We start from the raw sequence: 19064 nt of genomic DNA on the forward strand, positions 1-19064 counted from the left end.
ACTCTGGATATTAAAGATAGAAATAGGTGGTATATGGTCTCCCATAAGGGTGGTTGAACAAAGCCTCAGGTAAAAAGAGAATCAATGAGCATATAGCTTGGTAACCAAAGGAGGGAGTGAAGGTTTTGGGATAAGACCTCACATTCCTGCCTGTCTTGCAGTATATGGTTGATTAAGCATCTGGCTTTGGTTTTAAATGTTAATTTTCTAGTACATGGTTCTACAATGGTTCCCTCTGTCCTATGGAAGCAAAATGTTCAGAAAGGAACTGGTTGTTGCTGCTGGGCTGGGGTGGGGGGGGCTCAGGGAGGGCTTGTCACTGTGGAAAAGAGTGGGAAAGAGGTTCCCACTGGAATCCTTTTCTTCAGTGAGCCTGCATGGTCTTCTCCGCAGAAGGCCCCTGTTGGTGTAAAGCTCCCCAGGATGTGCTGTCGCCTCAGACACACGTTCAAATTGAAAATATTGAACCAGAATGGCAAACTTCTTGTGGCTTCTTAGGTGGGAAAGCATGTATCACCTACTCTCTCCGCAGGAAACGTGTCAATGTGAATTTTCAAGCAGTTGCCCACAATTCATACATCTTTTCTTTCTCCATCCATTCTGTAAACAGCTTGACCCCCCCCCCCTTTATATAGCGTAAGGGAAAACCAGCAATCAATGAGTGCTTATGGTCAAATATAAGCTGTAATTCTCAGCAAACAAATTATGTTTTCTTTGCTACTGCTGGCCTAAAAGGACAGTGCTACCACTTCTCCTAAAAGGAAAAGCTGCAAAAGTAATTCGTCAGCAAAGACTAGCCAAAAAACGCTTTCTCATATGACTCTTTCAATTTTTTTCCTGTTAAAATAAAATACAGACAGTTTAAAACATTTAACAGAAGTGAGGGCTAGCTATAAAATGCCTACTGACTTTGACAAATGTAGACATGCCAACTAAATTTGAGCTGAGATTCGAGTGATCAGAAAGAAGCCAGTCATCGTAGGTGCCCAGGGCAAAGCACTTCCGAAAACAGCAGCAGGGGTCTGCAGAAAAGGTCCAGTTGGCATCCGGTATTGAAGGTAGGCATGGAAATCTGATGAAAGGGAAACATAAAAGATGAAGTTGGAGGAAGTCAGCTCTAATTCATGAAGGCCATACAAGACTTGGAAAGGAGGCTTCATTCTAAGATGTGAAGAGCCATTGAGAATTTTAAGAACAGGAATGGTGTGATCTGGTAGTTTTATTGAAATGGTCCAGATGTTATATGGATGATGGTGTGACAGGTCTGCATGTGGAAGTCGAAATTAGGACCCTGTCATAGTTTCACAGACAGGAAATGAATGTGACTTGGGCAGTGGAAGCGGCTGGCAGAGAGTGAAGATTTGAATCAAGTTTTGAAAGCGCCGTGACTAGGATGGTTTAGAGAAGATAAGGGAAAAGAGGAAATAAAAATGAATCCTAGGTTTTCAGTGCTGCCAAAAGAACCCCTGTAACAGAAAATGTAGATGCCTGAAAACATGGGCCAAATTTTGCAAGATAAGTTCTCTCAAAATTTGATTTAGAATTCATCCGTAATTGACAAAAATGTGGAGGGCGTTTGAGTTAATACAAATACGCATGGGGGGAAAGTACTGGACTTTTGGTCAGACCCACGCTTATAAAACTTCAGACTGGTAGATGCCAAGAAATGCAAGTTATACCCACACTCTTCGAGAGGAGCCGGGAGAACAGGCTGCTAGTGCACATCCTCGTGGAGAAGGTTTCGTCCTGCATCCCTCTCTGCTAAAGGATGGTGAGTGGCAAACTGAAAAGCCCCATATGATGGCGGACGTGCAAAAAGGTTGCCATGTGAGGAGCACTTGGGAAAGTTAGGGAGATCAATGATGATGAATGGGAGAGTAAGGGGGGACGCTGCCAGGAAGCTGCCGAACTGACATTGCGATCAAGCTTCATCTGTCTTATTCTAGAAGCCACAAGGTGGACCAGTGGCTTAAAAATATAGGACAAACAGTAATTCCATTAAAAAATTATTCCTAACAATTATATCCCAAAGGTAGATTTGTTGATGGAGTTAATACTACTCCATAGAAAGATCTCTACGTGCCTTAATATGGTCATCCACCAAGAACCTGGAAAATTCATATTTTCCATGAGTAGAAAAATTAAAGAAATTTATGTTCTCTCATGCTAGTAATACATGACTATCTAGTCACTCAGTAAACATATCTGGGTAAAATTAATTATTCAAGGAAACTCTCAATGAAATTAACAATATAAGCATCATCAGAGATAGGGTTACTAAATCTTGGAATTTTGGAATCCAAGTGTCAGAACCAGAGGCATACTGATATAATGTATAGCCTATTGGATGATGAAAGGGTAAAGTGGGCCAAAGGTCATGAAAGAACTAAACATTCATCCTAAACTAGGAATGTCATCAGATAGCATCTTGGGCCTATAGAATAGCTCCTCCCACCTCATCCGTCCGTACCTGCCTCTCTGGGATACCCACGAACTTGCTTTCATTTATAACTTTTTTTTTCCTTTGGTTTTTCAAGACAGGGTTTCTCTATGTAGCCTTGGCTGTCCTAGGCTTACTCTGTAGACCAGGCTGGCCTCAAACTCATAGAAATCTACCTGCCTCTGCCTCCAAAGTGCTGGTATTAAAGGCATGTGCCACTATACCCAGCTGATTTATGACTTTCTTTATTCTGTAAAACCTTCAGGAAACTGCTTCCACATTGAAACATGGAATTTGGGGAAACCTACATCTGTGTTTTCAGGCCATTTTCAATAGTAAAGATCAAGAATTCCAAGCAAAGAAATAACCTGGTTACTACGGTAACAACTTAAACTGTGGTTACAGAGATGCAATTATGCACAGAATGGAAAGATATCATTGCATCTGACACCACATGAGCTGTCCTGTGTGTTATCAGATCCCAGAAATGTAGGTACAGAGTCTAGGACAGGAAAGTGCAAAGTGTTTGTGACCATTAGTTCTGTAGGTGGGTGTGGTGAGGGTCCAGCCTCCAGTTATTGAAGCAAACACTGATCCTAGGGTTGCTTCAGAGGCGTTGTGCAGGTGTGCACTCTGCAGGTGTGCACTCTGCAGGTGTGCATTCTGCAGGTGTGCAATCTGCAGGTGTGGCTGGCATCTGCAATCAGTTTGAATGTAGATGAAGGGAACCACCCTTGACACTGTGTGTCATGTCTGTTGAAAGGCTTAAAAACAAAACTCAAATATCCTAGAGAAGAAAAAACACGTCTGTTTGCAGAGCAAAGCATCAACTTCTGTCCAAATTCCCTGCTGACCTGACAGTTGTTTGAGCCAACTCTATAATACATGTGAATGAAAGCACCTGGGGAAAAAAAAAAAAAAAAAAAACCTCTATGTCTACAGAGACTGATTAGGGAATTTAGAATGTCTTAGGTCCAGAGGCTAATTACCTCATCTTAGGCTAAATTCTTACCCTCCAGAACAGCCTTGCCCATCTCTGTGGCAGAAGTAACATCTTCAGACTGGTAAATAAAATATCCTTTTAGAGCCTATTCACTTGTCAGACCACTGACTTGCACCAACTCCAAAGCCAAGGATGTCATCAGATAGCATTTTGGCCCTATAAGATGGCCCCTCCCACCTCATCCTGCTGTCCCCGCCTCTCTGGGGTACCCACCAATGTACTTTTGAATTTGCTTTGATTTATGACTTTCTTTGTTCTGTAACACCATAAACCTTCACAAAACTGCTTCCACAATGAAACATGGAATTTGGGGTACCTAAATCTGTGTTCTCAGGACATGGTCGCTCAAGATGGCTCTAAAATAAACTATTTTATGTTTCCTTTAAGATGTCAGAGCTGTGATTTTTACTTCAACACATAAATTTCCTTAAATATTGGTAGATCCAGTTAGTTTTGTTTATAGAGAAACCAAACTCCAAATATGCTTTTCTCAAGGTAAAGGAAGGGCCAATAATGTTAAAATTATAATGAATAAATTAGCATATCTATTTGAAAAAGTTTACATTTAGGTATGATTAATTTTTCTTACTTTTTCCATTTATAGTGTTTTGAAATCAATATAACCTCATTAAAAATATTTAAAAATAAGAGAAACAGAGGTAGCAAACCTATTTTTACTTTGCTATATCTTTTTGTTGTTGTTGTTTGTTTTTTATTTTCTAAGACAGGGTTTCTCTGTGTAGTCTTGGCTGTCCTGGACTCACTCTGTAGACCAGGCTGGGTTCAAACTCACAGAGATCTGCCTGCTTCTGCCTCCCAAGTGCTAGGATTAGAGGTGTGTGCCACCAAGCCCAGGCAAATGTATGCTACGTACATAACATCAACATAGCTTGTATACAACAGCCTAGCCACGCACTATAAACATTTATGTTATCACAAAGCTAACATTAATGATTACTTAGTTTTCTAATGTTAAATATATAAGACTTACATTGAAAGCTTCCTATAATCTGTACGTTGTGCCTAACCTACATAAGGTTTGAATTATGAGAGTGTCTCCCACCGAGAACATTGCCTCTTCACTATTTGGACTTCTTCCCTCTAAGAAAAGGAGTCACGCTGCTTGATTATAGCTTACTGTAATATGTCCTGCAAGTAAGTATATACCCACTGCTTGTTGCTCTAACATGTCCCCATGCCCTGTCATCAGTACCTCTCTCTAGGATGACCATGAACTCTGCAGGATCCTAGAATGAAAAGATCTCTGAGATCTGTTCTGGCACAATGACAGAGTCCCATTTGGTCAGAACCCTTGTTAATGGTTCTGGTTCTGTTGTTATTATGTTGTTAATGATGTTATTAATGATGGACTTTAAATTAATTAGCTCATTTCAGCATTTCTTTTAGCTTGTATCATTGGGATTTGTGCTCTCCGAAAAGGCTAGAAATACCTACATGCTGGTGTCACATGTGTCCTTGGATGCTGTCACTGACAGGAAGACTCATCTTGGCCATATCGCTTCTTGCCTTCACTTGAATCAGTCTTAATCTCTATGGTCAGCCTCCCTTTCTTCTATCAGGAATGAGGAAAGAATCTACTAACATTTGATTCTTTGATGATGCACAGAAGATACATATATTATCGTCCTAGAGATGTTGGGCTTTGCAAGATCACAAAACATATTTTTTTAATAGTAGTTAGGACTGCTGAAAAATCCAGCAATTTGACTCCATGAGCAAGATGTTTTTCTCTCTCTCTGAAATAAGCACTTGAAGGCATCCGATTTTGGCAAAATAAGAAGTAATCATTCTTTGAACTTAGTGAAGGGAGATGCTGAACATAGCTTTCCAGAATGTGATTCAGCCAGAGAAGCCCATCAGATGGAGTTGTTACGTAGGGTGATTCTGCTCGCACTGCTGTTCAATATCCACTCCAGGTTCAGTGTGCACCAAGCCCACTGCTGGAGCTCTGCCCACGGCTCATCTTCTTTCCTTGTAATATACCAATTAGTTCTGAGAATCATTCTTTAAAAAGCAAAAAAGCATGACAGAGTTAATTAAGTCATTTAAAGAGTCAGTGGGCTCAGCTGAAAATAACTAGCAAATTAATCCTCAGAGAAGACGTGTAGAAGGAACTCAAGGTGCCATGCGATGCTGTATTAGAAAGAATGACCATAGTAAAACCTGCTAATGAAGTTAAAACATATATTACGGTGCTCTTAACCTCAGACAGTGGTGATAGTGTTTTTAATGAAGTTGCCATCATTAAGGACCAAACACCATCTTATCTAAAATTCATCAAATAGTATTCAAAGAAAAAAATCCACTCTTTCAAAAAAACATATTAAGATAACTGGAAAGTAGATCCACAGGAACTTTGCGACTTGGTGAGAAAAGGGACAGAGAGCCCAAGAGCGACTTCCCTTTGGCTAAAGAAATGCCCACAAAGAGCGGCCTGTGCTACATCCTAAAGAATAAGGGACCTTGTGGAAGGGGAAGATGGTGAGCATGAAAATTAAGTTCTAGATATTGTCATGAATAAAAATGCAAGTAGGGATCTTTAGAATAATGAATCCTTCTTTCTTGCTACTCTAAAGAAGAACCAGAGTTTTGATTGGTCTACTGATGTCATCAATCTAGAGGCACTGGGGCCTGGGAGAAAGGAGCCAATGAATGAGGCAGACTAAAGTCTCATACAAAAGTCAATTTTATTCAGAGCATCAGACTCTGAGGGATAAGAAAGGTCACATGAATAAAGTTCTCATGAGTTCAAGAAGATGTATGCGTTCACATGGACAAGCCTCATGTGGCAAAACAAACAAACATGTTTTCCATAGAGGCATATAAAAAAATAATTTAAACATTTAATTAAATAGCAGCAGCAAGCAATAACAAGTAAACTGAAGTAGATTCACTCCTATCTGCTACACCTAGGAGAAGCATAAAAACACATTCCAAGAACAGTTCCATGTTTTGATCTGAGGTCACAAACCTCTTGTCTTGTTTTGTTTGGTTGGTTGGTTTGGTTTGGGAGGGTTTGTTTTGTTTTGTTTTCTTGGAGTGTGCTCATAAGCACTCAAAATTCTCTCACAGCTAAGATCAAAAACTCAAGTGAAAGCACATGCTGGTAAGGATGTTGAGAAAGAGGAACACGTCTTCATTTCTGGTGGGAGTGCAAACTTGTACAACCACTTTGGAAATCAATCTGGCACTTTCTCAGAAAACTGGAAATAGTACTACCTCAAGACCCAGCCATACCACTCCAGGGTATATACCAAAAAAAAAAAAAAAAAAAAAGATGCTTGCCATCTTTTTTTTTTTCCTTTGAGACAGGGTTTCTCTGTGTAGCCTTGGCTGTCCTGGACTGGATTTTTAGACCAGGCTGGCCTTGAACTCACAGCAATCTGCCTGCCTGTCCCTCCCAAGTACTGGGATTAAAAGGGTATGCCACCATGCTAACCACAAGGGCATTTGCTCAACTATGTTCATGGTAGCTTTATTCAAAATAGCAAGAAAATAGAAACAACCTAGATGTCCCTCAAGTGAAGAATGGAAACAGGAAGTATGGTACATTTACACAACAGAATACTACTAAGTTATTTAAAAACAAAGAAATCGAGAAAATTGAAAGCAAATGGATGGAACTAGAAAGGATCCTCCTGAGCAAAGTAAACCAGACCCAGAAAGACACACACGAGAAAGGCCCTCCTTGAATCTCAGTCATGTGAGGAAATAGAATATTTAGTAGAAGAGAAAAATAGAGAAAGAACTAGAAGGAAGGGCTGTGGGGAGGGAAATGATGAGGTGGAACAGATGTGGGAAGAGTGATAAGGGAAGGTTTGAGGGCCTGGGGAGAAAAAGGAAACTGAAGACAACTGAGACAAGCTGAAGACCTGCAGCAGGGTAGGCTACAGGGAGGATATGGAGATGTCTCTGGCTGAGCCTCCTAGCAAGGGGACAAACAAGACTGAGGAGATCTCCTTCTAGCCAGGCAGGACCTATAGTGGTAGGAGAGGAACACCAATTTACCTACAAAACCTGCAAATCAAAATTTACCCTGTATACAAGATGTGCAGAGATGAAGATAGAGTAGAGACTGAGAGAATGGCCAAGCAATGCCTGACCCAACCTGAGGCCCACCCCATGGGAGAGAACCAACCCCTGACACCACGAGCAATACTCTGCTATGTTTACAGACAGGAACCTAACTTAACCACTTTCTGAGAGGCCTCCCCAACAGCTGATCAAATCAGATGCTGAGACTCACAGGCAAGCATTAGGCAGAGCTCTCCCTGTGGAAGAGCTGTGGAGGAGGGAGGATAGAAGGCCCCACAGGGGACAATAACACTGAAAGAAGAAGACCACTAACCTAGACCCATGGCGGCTTACAGAGATGGAAGCACAAACCAAGAGCATGCACGAACTGGACCTGGGCCCCCTACACATGTGTAACTGATGTGCATTTTGATCTTCAAGTGGGTCCCCTAGTAAGTTGAGGGGGTGCTGTCTATGACATGGACTGTCGCCTGCTTTTGATCACTTTGCCTTAACTGAGCTGCTTTGCCTGGCCTCAGTGGATGAGGAGGAGCTCAGTCCTGATACAACATATGTGTTGGGGTGGGTCGGTTGGGGGTTCCCCTTTTCTGAGGACAAGAAGAGGGGAGGTAGGGGAAAGAGGGTGAGAGAGAGGGACTGGGAGGAGAGGCGAGGGAGCTACCATCTGGATGTAAAGTGAATATATACATTAAAAATAAAATTTAAAATTGATTAAATAGTGTTACCTATTAAAATTTTCAACATTTAAATTTTTTTAAAAAGTTCTCTTCACAAGACTCCGTTCCTGGACCATGTTCTGACACATTGAGGACTCTGGAGTTCAAGTTAGGAGTCTGACCACTTACAGGAAAGATCACATGAAGTCAACAATAGAAGAGTTGCTGAAGAATATGCTTGAAGAAAACCAAGCCAAGGTTTGTGTGGTCAGTCTAGGAAGTTATCTGGGCACTGCTGTAATCGTCTAAGTACCAGGCAGCATGGTTTCTCCACTCTCTGGCGATTAAAGTGTGCAGGTGGGTGGAGACAATTGTGAGAGAACAAAGGCAAGGACACGAGATTTTCTTCTTCAAGTGTCTCTTGCCCACTAGTCTCCAACTTGCTCATCAATATGGCTGCTTTTCTTGGTGCCTTAAAATCTAGGGACGATCACATAGGCACACATACTATGTTCAGTTTAAAACCCCTCTACAATTTGCTGCCTTTTGTTATAAATAATTACATTGCTCTTTTAAAAACATATATCTCACATAATAATGTCAAGGGAAGCAATCTACCATGGACTGTTAGTGGTCTTCCGTACATTTACTGACCACGAACAACTGCAAATTGAGTGTCTGTGAATCAGCACCAATGGATGTGATACATAATAGTTTCTATTAGTCATATTAACTAGTCTGTATTAATAATAATTAGAACCACCAAGTAGGTCACAGCATAGAATAAACTCCCCAGAGGAGAAAGGATAACCTGAAGAGTAATTCTTTGGTACTTGCTCCAAAAGGCACTGTGCCCTTTGTCCCATGTTTCCCTTATTTCACAACTTACTCTATGTTTATTCTTTGTCTGGACTTGTCATGCTACCTGGTGGAACATAGAGGCTAGAAATCCAGAATTCATTTGATGAGAGAATAAAACAGGTTATCCTCCTCAAATACAATTGAGATCAATGAAGCCACTTTTCCTTCATCTGCATCACTATATGCCCCATTATTAGCCCCTAATTCCTTAAGCTGAGAAATCTATGTGACTATGCACCAAAAAGTAACTCTAATACCTAAGGAAGTGGAGCTCAGCTCATTACAAGTGTTGAGAGGATACATGCTCACTACTTTCACAGCAGTGTGACTCAGTGACTGACAAAAATAATTTCAGGGAGAAAATGTTCATCTGGGTTCGTGGCTTCGGGTGTCTTGGAGCATTATGTTGGAGAAGGCATGGCAGATTGTCTTCATTCATAGTGGTGACAGTGTGTGACAGAGCTATTCATCAGGTAGGAAACCAGGAAACAGAGAAGGCCGGACTAGAACCAGTGGAAAGCATAGCATTCCACGGCCACCTTGGGAAGCCCATTTTTGCCCACCTCCTAAAGGTTCCTTAGCCTTCAAAATAGCACTTCAAGCTGGTGACCGAGCATTCAGAACATGGGCTATGGGTAGCTTTTCAGATTCTAAATATAATCCAGATGTTCAGATGAATACATCTCTTTTCACCTAAATCTGATCTGAGCTTGACAAAGAGTCACATGACATCTCTGAGTCAAATGGCAGCTATGCTGATAAAATGACTCACTACTGAATTTATCACCCTTATCCAGATGTCATAACAACAGGACAGTCTGTGAGTCATTTTTTTGAGGGGGGCTTGAAAATATTGTCAATAGTTCCTAATGTGGATCTACCTCTCTCCCCCATATACAGCCCTACAGGGACTAACAAACTTCCATAACTGTGACTCATTCATATGTGCCTCATGAGGTCTAAGCAATGTGAGTTTCATTGTGTACAGCAATTGAGTCTCTGACTGACATTATACACAAGAGTTAACCAAACCCATGTAATCATAACTAAAGGTAACTTATCAAAAAATACTCAAGAGGAACATCATTGCCATTTTAGTCACAGGTGTACATGTGAAGGACAGTATGATTCAGAGCTTTGGCTCCCGGGTGGAGGTTGGTGTTTGGCCCGCTTGCTATTCATTGCAATTGCTAGAGCTGACAGCAATTTTTTTTTCTTTTATAGGGGCACCAGGTAAATGAGGATATTTCATCAGTAATATACTGATGCCTGGTTCCATAGATCAGGGTAAGTACTATTTTCTGACATCAGAGTCCAGATGTACAGTAATGAGGAGCCCTTCCTTAAACTTAGCATTATAGAGACAATGAGAGAGAAACCCAGTCATGAGTTGGCTAATGTCAATTACCTTGAATGGGTCAGAAAATACAGCAGGCAGGCACTAAACTGCTTTGTGACTGACTATGGGAGAATAAATATGGCTAACTTCACCCCATGTTATATTTGCTTTAATACTATCTATCACAACTACCTACCCTTTTCTAGGAAAACAACTATCTGAGCTAAGCCTTACTAGACCCCTCTATTCCTATTTCATCAGGTTGAGTCAAGGATACTTGTGCATATGCCTAAGACTAATACTGTATTTGGCTTTATCATAGTGATATTGATAATATTCTTAAATTCTGGACAAAACAAATTGCATTAATGGGGCCTAACTCCTGTGTTATCTCATTGGAGGTATTCAACAGTATGAAACATTGGTTTAGTTGAGATTGTACTACAATGGACACATTGTTGAGGGAAAGCATCCACTTGTAGGCCCAGTAGATTCCTGAATGCCTCCATAGGATGTGTCAAAGCTTGGCTTCCCTTTATGATGGACCAACTTCTATAGCTATTCAGAGGAAAATGAAGGTCAAGGCAACTTCAGAGCAATTGCACTATGACAGTTGCTTCCCAAGGTGGAGGAGGAACTGGCTTACTTCCTAATTCTAAGCAAACAGCTGAACTCTTTGCCCTGTGTTCTTTTCATGCTTCACAACTTAGTACATACGGGCCCCATTGCCTATAAGGCTTGGGAACCAGAAAAAAAGTAATGTTCTTATTGTTTGCTGTGTTGTAAGTAACAAATTCTGTCACTCAAAGTCTACCTTTGAGTCTTACATAGTTGTTTAAGGCCTGTTACTTATTGTCCATTAGTAGCCCACTGTTCTTTGATGATAAAGAAATCATTCAAAAATATATTTATAGTAAAACAAACAAAGGGTGCTAAAGGGAATATGAGACTCACTGAAGAAAATATGGGCCAAAAGTAATGTTTAGAAGAATTATAGAAAATTAGTGATGGAAAGTAAACACAATTCAGTTATGTCTTAAAAAGCATGTTTATATGTTCTTGAGACAGGGCATAGCAAGTAGAAACACAGATATACTCAAGTTTATAAAAACAAATTTTAGAAAAAATTATATAAAACACCTATAATTGTCATTGTTATTATCTGAAATTACCTCTGGTATTTCATGTATTACAGAAGCCTTGGTCCTCTCTAATGTAGCATTCAGAGGTAGTGTGGTAGTTTGAATGTAATTGTCCCCCATAGGCCCACACAGAGTGCCACCATTAGGAAGTATGGCGTTTTTAGAGTTGGTGTGTCCTTGCTGAAAGAAATATGTAATCATCTGTCTTAGTTATCTATGGATTTATCTATTTATCTACTCACCCATTGATGCGTTCATAATTTAATAATGTTATTGGGAGGCGGTGGAAAGTAGGAGGTGCCCTAAGTTGAAGGAAAAGGGCTGGGAAAGAGTATATATTATCCCCAACCCTTCCTTACTGTCTCTCTGCTTTCCAACCACCATGAAGTGATGCTTCCCACACAAATCTCTTTCCAAAAGCCCAGAGAAATGAGCTAGCCAGTCATGGACTGAAACCATGAGCCAAACCCAATCTTTCCTCCTTTAAATTGATTTTGTTACAGTGATGGAAAACTAACTCAGTAATGAGTAGGGATGATTTACTAATACAGCTTAGCAAAATTTTGTAACAATAAACTGGTGCTTAAAGAGAAAATAGGGCTCCTGGTGGGCATTTTGGCAAATTTATTCTTATAAAAGCTTGAATAATATATAAAAATATATATTAATTCATGAAATAAATGCTCAGGCATTGGACCAATAAATAAATAAATAAATAAATAAATAAATAAATAAATAAATAAATGTAGGTAGGTGGTAGCATAACCAAATGATATAAAGGTGGAAGAAGGAATGTAGAGGAGGACAGGTTTAAATGGGGGGAGGGGAGTGTAGTAGGAAGAAAGGAGGAGGAGGAGGTGGCGGAGGGTCAACCAAAACTATGGAAAAGGAATACAGGAACCTGGTAAGTATTATGCTAACCAAAATACAGTATCTTTCTTTCAGTTTGAATAAAAGTATGTTTTGTGGGTGGATAAAGCTGCTTCTAGAAGCTGCATGTTGTTAATTAAAACTCTCAGCCCTGGGTGTTAGCCACCGCCCTATAAGCCATTGATCAGAGATGGCACTGAAGCTTTGAAAACAACACAGGTGGTTGCTAGTGCTGTTGATTGTTAGCAAAGTTAGATGGTGAGCCCCTATTGCTGAAGATGTTAAACGCCTTTGCTACGGGGCAAAGAGGAGTCAAGTTCACTGGAGGCTTCCTCACTACTGCCTAGCCCTTGTTGTTTCAGAAGGTGCTATGCAGACTTCTGGGAGAGAATGACCACAGACAGACTTACTCAGCTATGACGCATGTGCACACCAATCTGAGCAACCACACAGAGTGGACCCACTGGTGCAATAGTGTCAAGTCTGTTATGGGAGCAACCAGCTGTGTCCTGGTTGGATTTGATGCACACTCCACAGGAGGAATTTAGAATCTGCTACTGTAAACCAAGACGAAACCATTGGCTGGTAATGTTACGGGCCTTAACAGGGAAACTACTGTTGTTGTTTTGTTACATGGATGTGATGTCCCTGTCAAATTGCCTTCTAAATAACTGTTTATGACTGGGGAAGAGCACTGCTATCAGCTTTGATCAGAGAAGCTTCTTTTTGCAGTGGTCAATGCAACAATGATTACAGAGACTCATATGAGTCAAAGTAAAGATAATAAATGGCTATTGGATACACAGTTTTAATTGGGACACATTTAACACCCATTTCAAGGCTCAGGGAACACTGAATAAGAAAAGGTGGAAAGAACGTAAGAGCAAAAGAAATAAGGGGTTGTGTGAGATGCTGACTTCTGAGTATGCCATGGATATTGATGTTATGAACTCAGAGCATCTGTGATTATCTACACAAAATCTCCAAATGTCTGGATCTATCATGTTTTGTCAAGGAAAAAGGAGATGCTCATGGGCCCTACCCCTGTCTGAGAGCTTATATGTAGGTTGTGGATAATACTAGAGGGAGAGCAAGTGTCTTCAGTTGTATAGCCACAGTAATGAAGCTCATAGCCTATAGGGCGACAAAAAAATACATGAAAGTTTAACCGTGTGTGGTTATGAACAGGAAAGGGGTTGACAGGGACATGACGGGCAAATGGAGGATAGTTGGGTTGAATTGACCAAAATACTTTCATGTATGAAAATATCACAATGAAGTCCATTATTATGTATCATCATATATGGTAATGTAAATACTAAAATAAAAGAAATTGCTTTAATTTATAGGAAAGCAAAATATGGGGAAACCATAGGGCTTCGTTGCATTAAAAATCCTAGAATTTGGAGGACTAGTGTGCCGGTATATATTCAATGACTGGTTTTATGGAAGAGCAAAAAGATTTGTAGCATTTGGTGATGCCCAGGGGGTACACATTAATGTCAGAGCCATCTTAAGCTGCCAAGAAAACTTTGTTGATCATTAAGTTGGGCAAAGTTATGTACACTGTGCTCTGGAGAGTGCATAAAAAGAGAGCTTCGATTCGTCACTGACTTAAGGAGGATATAGTTTGGATGTGACTAGTTCTCCAGGGGATCATGTGCTGGAAGCCCGTTCCTCAGGGTGACAGATGTAGTCTTTCAAGGGGTGGTGCCCAACGCAAAGTGACTGCATATGCTGTCCACAGAAGATATGAATGCAGTTTTGTTTTTTTTTTTTTTTTTGGTTTGTTGTTGTTGTTGTTTTTTTTTTTTTTTTTTTTTTTTTTTTGAGCCCTGCTTAGTTCTGAAAGGGTAGTTACATGAGAGAATTGACTTGGCTCCTCTTGGGCCTCCTGTATGGCTACGTGAGCACTGAACTCGCAGGTACCTCCACCAAGATGCTATCCACTCAGAGACACAGCAGTGGGGACAGACAGACAGGGCTGCCCAGGCAGGCTTCCAACTGGAGGACCAAGTGCTAAATAGATCTCTTTTCTTTATATGCTACCCAGACTTGGGTATTAGTTATAGCAAAAAAAAAAAAAAAAAAAAAAAAAAAAAAAAGTGACCAGACCAATACAATAGTAATAGAGGATGCATCATTTTTGGCACAAAAATAGTCCTAATAAGCATTTACTGCCAATGGAGGCAGCACAGCTTAGTGGCAAAAAGTCAGATTTTGCACCAGAAGTGTATTTGAGTGAAGGCTCCTTTATCCATAGCACTGCTGCTTCATTTCTCTTAGATTTCCTCTCCCATGTCCACAAAGGGAGTAACAAAAATATTCACCCTTCATTATGGTCACAAGAACAAAGGGAAGAAACTATATCCATCTATCACCACTTCATTTGTGCACTTGAATATCAGGCCAGTTATCAAAAGATAAATATAATATCTACAAAGACTAAGTTTAGAGAAGATAGTAAGCCCCCAGCACACTGAATTGGGACGTGTTCTCTACAAACCAGGAGAGCCCTGAGCTGCCCAAACACAGCCGGCATCATTCTTCCCCAGCTCCCATCAAACATTTCTCCAGGTACCACCTTCATCCCACTTTTTGACCCTGTTTCATGGGCCAGTGATGATGGACATTGTCACCTTTCAGTCAGCAAGATGAAATGTAAGTTGCCGACTGAGTGAGAGTCTTCTCCAGATCCACTGTACACAACTTCTGACACAGTCTGAGTGCTGGTCCCTCTTCAGTGGGTTATGTAGCCAAGAGGGTGCAGAATGTGCTACCTCAACAAGGGAGAAATCAAGAGTTGTAATGCCAGTCACCAAGAAGTACGTGCAAAGTGATATGAAGAAGAAAGAGGTCCCCAACAGATGGGGCAAAATAGAAAATAGGAAAAAAATGAGTAGCCCTTGCCAATATTTCAGTGTCCTTGCATGTGTTGCTTCTTTAGCCACGGACAAAACACTATGAGCAAAGCACAGAGGTAAAAGCCTAGAGAGCTGGTGCTTGAGAAGCAGCCAAACTCATGCTCGCTCAGCTTCATCTCTGCCACCCATTCAACAGTGACTGACACAGGGCCAGTGGTGGATGCGGCAGATCACGATGGGGTGAGTCACAGAGCAGTTACATCCTTGGCCATTCCTTAAAGACACAGAAAGGCAAATTAAAGTTTCATATGGGTGAGAACGATGGCTTTAAATTTTAAATCTCATGATTAAAGAACAAAGAATAATTATGGCCAAGAGTCACGTGCACCTACCCATGACTATGCTCTACAGTTTTTAGTTTAATGTTAGCTCACATTTCTGATAATCTTTGTGAAAACAAATTTTATTCAGCACTTAGACATGGATATAAACTTGACTGAATTTTCTTAGTTTAGCTCTAACTACCAATTTTAGTAAGCTGACTCTTGACTATAGCAAGACAGCTAGTGATTTGCAGTATAATAATTATGAAGCTTTTACTTCTTATGTAAAACCAGTTATCAAAAGTTTTAAAATGTGAAGACCTTCTGGTTATCATTATGCAGACTTTGACACGTTGCTATTTCTCCCACTGTTGGAATTCTTGTAGTTTTGTTAATCTTATCAAACCCTAATGTAAAACAAATCTCATACAGGTTAAGCCCACAGCTTCTGAGCTCTTGGCTAAGGGGCCTTGGGTTGAGATGTGGAGTGTGATTATGTTGCTTGAAGTAAATCAAACAGATGACGCTGGAGAATTGTGAGGTGACTCCCTTCATACATTCGTGGTTTTAAGTTTCAAGGGTTTTTTGTTGGTGATGGGGGAAGTTAAATTTTATACATGAAGGCAGCATCCATATTACTTCTATTCCTGTCTTTCCTCCCAAGCCCTGTGCTTTCTATAGAGGACTGGGTATTCTAATCTCTGATCTACTGTCCTGTCACTATGATATATGGGTCTAGTCTACTGACATTTCAAAGTATATGTTTCTTAGCACATGCTTTGTTTGGTTATTGGAGCCAGCTAGACTTTACTATCTATCAATAGGGAGCCTACTTGGGAGATTAATTCATTTCATTGCAAACCAACCTTTTGAGATTACTATCGTGGCCAAGAGATTTTATTAATGTCTGTTTCCAATTTACTGGCTTATTTCATATGGCAGCCAATGTTTGTCAGTATCTTCTTATTGCTCACTGCTTACTGCTTACACAAAGTGTATGCCTCATTTAAAAATATAATTTATAAATGTGATCAAATCCCACATCAAGCGATATAATCTATTGTAATATAATGTAATACTATTATTAACAAAGTGTATTCAAGTTTATTAAGTATGTTTATGATAACAACTACCCCTTACATACAATATTAACCACTCTTACCTCAGCCATTATAGATTCGTGGCATTTTACATGGATATATTTCAAAATGTCTTGGCAACATGTGGTACCTTAAAAATGCCAGATTGGCTTCACTGACTCATCTTTTTTTGCCCCTTCCATCTTTTACATCATTCTTGCTTCTAGCAACAGATTAAACCACAATTTTAGACATAAAATTAAAACCGTGATTTTTATCTCCACCATAAGGCAAGCAATCAAATACCCACCCGTGTCCTATGAGATTTATGCCCTATTGTTTAGGGAATAAATCTGGAGATTAAATGAACACTGGTTCCTAAGAGTATGCCAAGCAAAAAATGAATAAGGGTCAAAAAGCATAAAGTTGCTGCTGGATGTTTTAACCACATCTGAGCTAGAAAACTATGTATTTAAAACTAGAACTTTCAGCTACTTATTCAAACTTAGTATATTTCATTGCCTTTTTCTATAACACATTTCATAAACCACTAAGGTTTTCTCCTATACTGACATTAAGATCTCAGTAGTTCAGAAAAGAGATCTTCCAACAAGAATAAAATTTAAAGATTCCACATTCCTTATATGGCCAAGAAATGTTTATAGATAGCAAACTGAAAATAGTGTTAGAATAATTTCTTTTTAAAAATAAAAAAATATATCTCAGGAGTAAAAAGAATCTGGAACTAGGACATAGTTCATGATTTTGAGAAAAGGATTTCAATAGTAGTGGAGCATCAAAGTATTCAGTGTGGAGAACTGGCAGACATTTACTTCTTTGAAAGGCTACAGAGACTGGCTGTTTGGAGGGTCTACTGGCAAGAAAGGCACCAAACAGTATGATTAGACAGGGTGTCTCATAGACCAGCCCTACCAGAAAGAACTCCCTAAGTCTCCTGAATTGTAAGAATAATTCCTACAAAACCACCTGTTTGTTAAAACAAGTTCCATGAATGACACATGGCTTGTTTCAATATTTACTTTTTTTATATTTTTAAAATATTTATATTTATTGTGCATGTGCATATAAATGCACATGCCATGGCATATGTGAGGGGGTCAGAGGTCAACTCATGGAGTCAGCACTATCTTCCCACCACATGAGCACAAGGAACTGCAGTCAGGTCATCCGACTTGATGGCAAGCACATTTTTCCTACTGAGATGCATCATCAGCCTCAATATATATTTTTGAACCAAATATATATTTTACATAGGGAAGATGAAGACAGAGGCAGCTTAACGTTCAAATCTCCTTCATTCTTGCTGTTTAAAAAAAAAAAGCAGATAGACAACTTGAGGAACAAGGTAAAACAGACTCTCAGTATCCTCAGGTACCTTCAGTGACAAGCGATCATGCGCCCCAGGAAGTGGATAAGGCTGAGGTGGCTACAGCATGCACAGCATCTGTGCCAGGGAGAGCACAGTGAAGCAAGAAGCCTGTGGTCATCTAGGAACCCTAAAAGAGCCAGCAGGAACGGACTGGAAAGCTCACAGAGGCAGTGTGATCCAGGGAGCCCGCACTGCGTGGAGACTTACGTGGTCACTCTTGGCTGAGGACAGGGCTCTGAAGCAAGTGTGGGAGGGACCTGAGCAATCTGGGCTCCCTCCCTGGTGAAGCTTAACCCTGAAGGCAAAATGCCAGGGGAGAAATTCAAGTTGACAGGGCAAGGGCAACAAAAGAAAGAGAAATTCTGTATAAATTTGGGATTATTAAAGAAGACAACATAGTGGAGGGGTGCGGTGGGGGGAGGGGGGATCTTAGAAAGTAAAGCATCACATTTTCAATTCTGTACAAAACAGTAGAACTGGCTTTGGGGTATGAAGCAAACTCATCTTAATCCTCTCTCCATTAAGAATAATTTCATATAGAAATACAGAAAAGAAATGAAGTTTCTATACTAAGTCAATGTTTCTAAGAGGGAAAGAATTAAGCAATCTGCCTAATCACGGGGTCAAGGTCAAGATGACCAGAAATCGGCTTCTAAGCACTTGTCAGGTGAGCTAGGGAGTGTGGGGAGATGATGGGTTTGACAGACTTGGAGACTATAGTGATGGTTCTGTTAGCTTCACGCGGTGGTTTGCACAGCCCGAAAGTTAACATTTATTCTAGCATTTGGAATCAGTCCTAGAAGAATCAGAATTGCTTTCCCCATTTTAGAATGGGAGCTCGTAGAGCACAAGGCTTCTTTATGGTCAAATTGTTTGAATTGCTAGAAAGTGCGTGCCAGAACACCATGTTCAAAAAGATATGAGAACTATTTTTGAAGTGAGTTAAGCATGTTATAGGGATGATAAGAAAAAGGCATGAAAGGGCAGCATCAATCAGAATAAGCGCTCAGAAGCAAGTGTGAAGTAGTTGAGGCTGGGACT

The sequence above is a fragment of the Acomys russatus genome, chromosome 18, assembly GCF_903995435.1.
Source record: "Acomys russatus chromosome 18, mAcoRus1.1, whole genome shotgun sequence".
Taxonomy (NCBI): domain Eukaryota; kingdom Metazoa; phylum Chordata; class Mammalia; order Rodentia; family Muridae; genus Acomys; species Acomys russatus.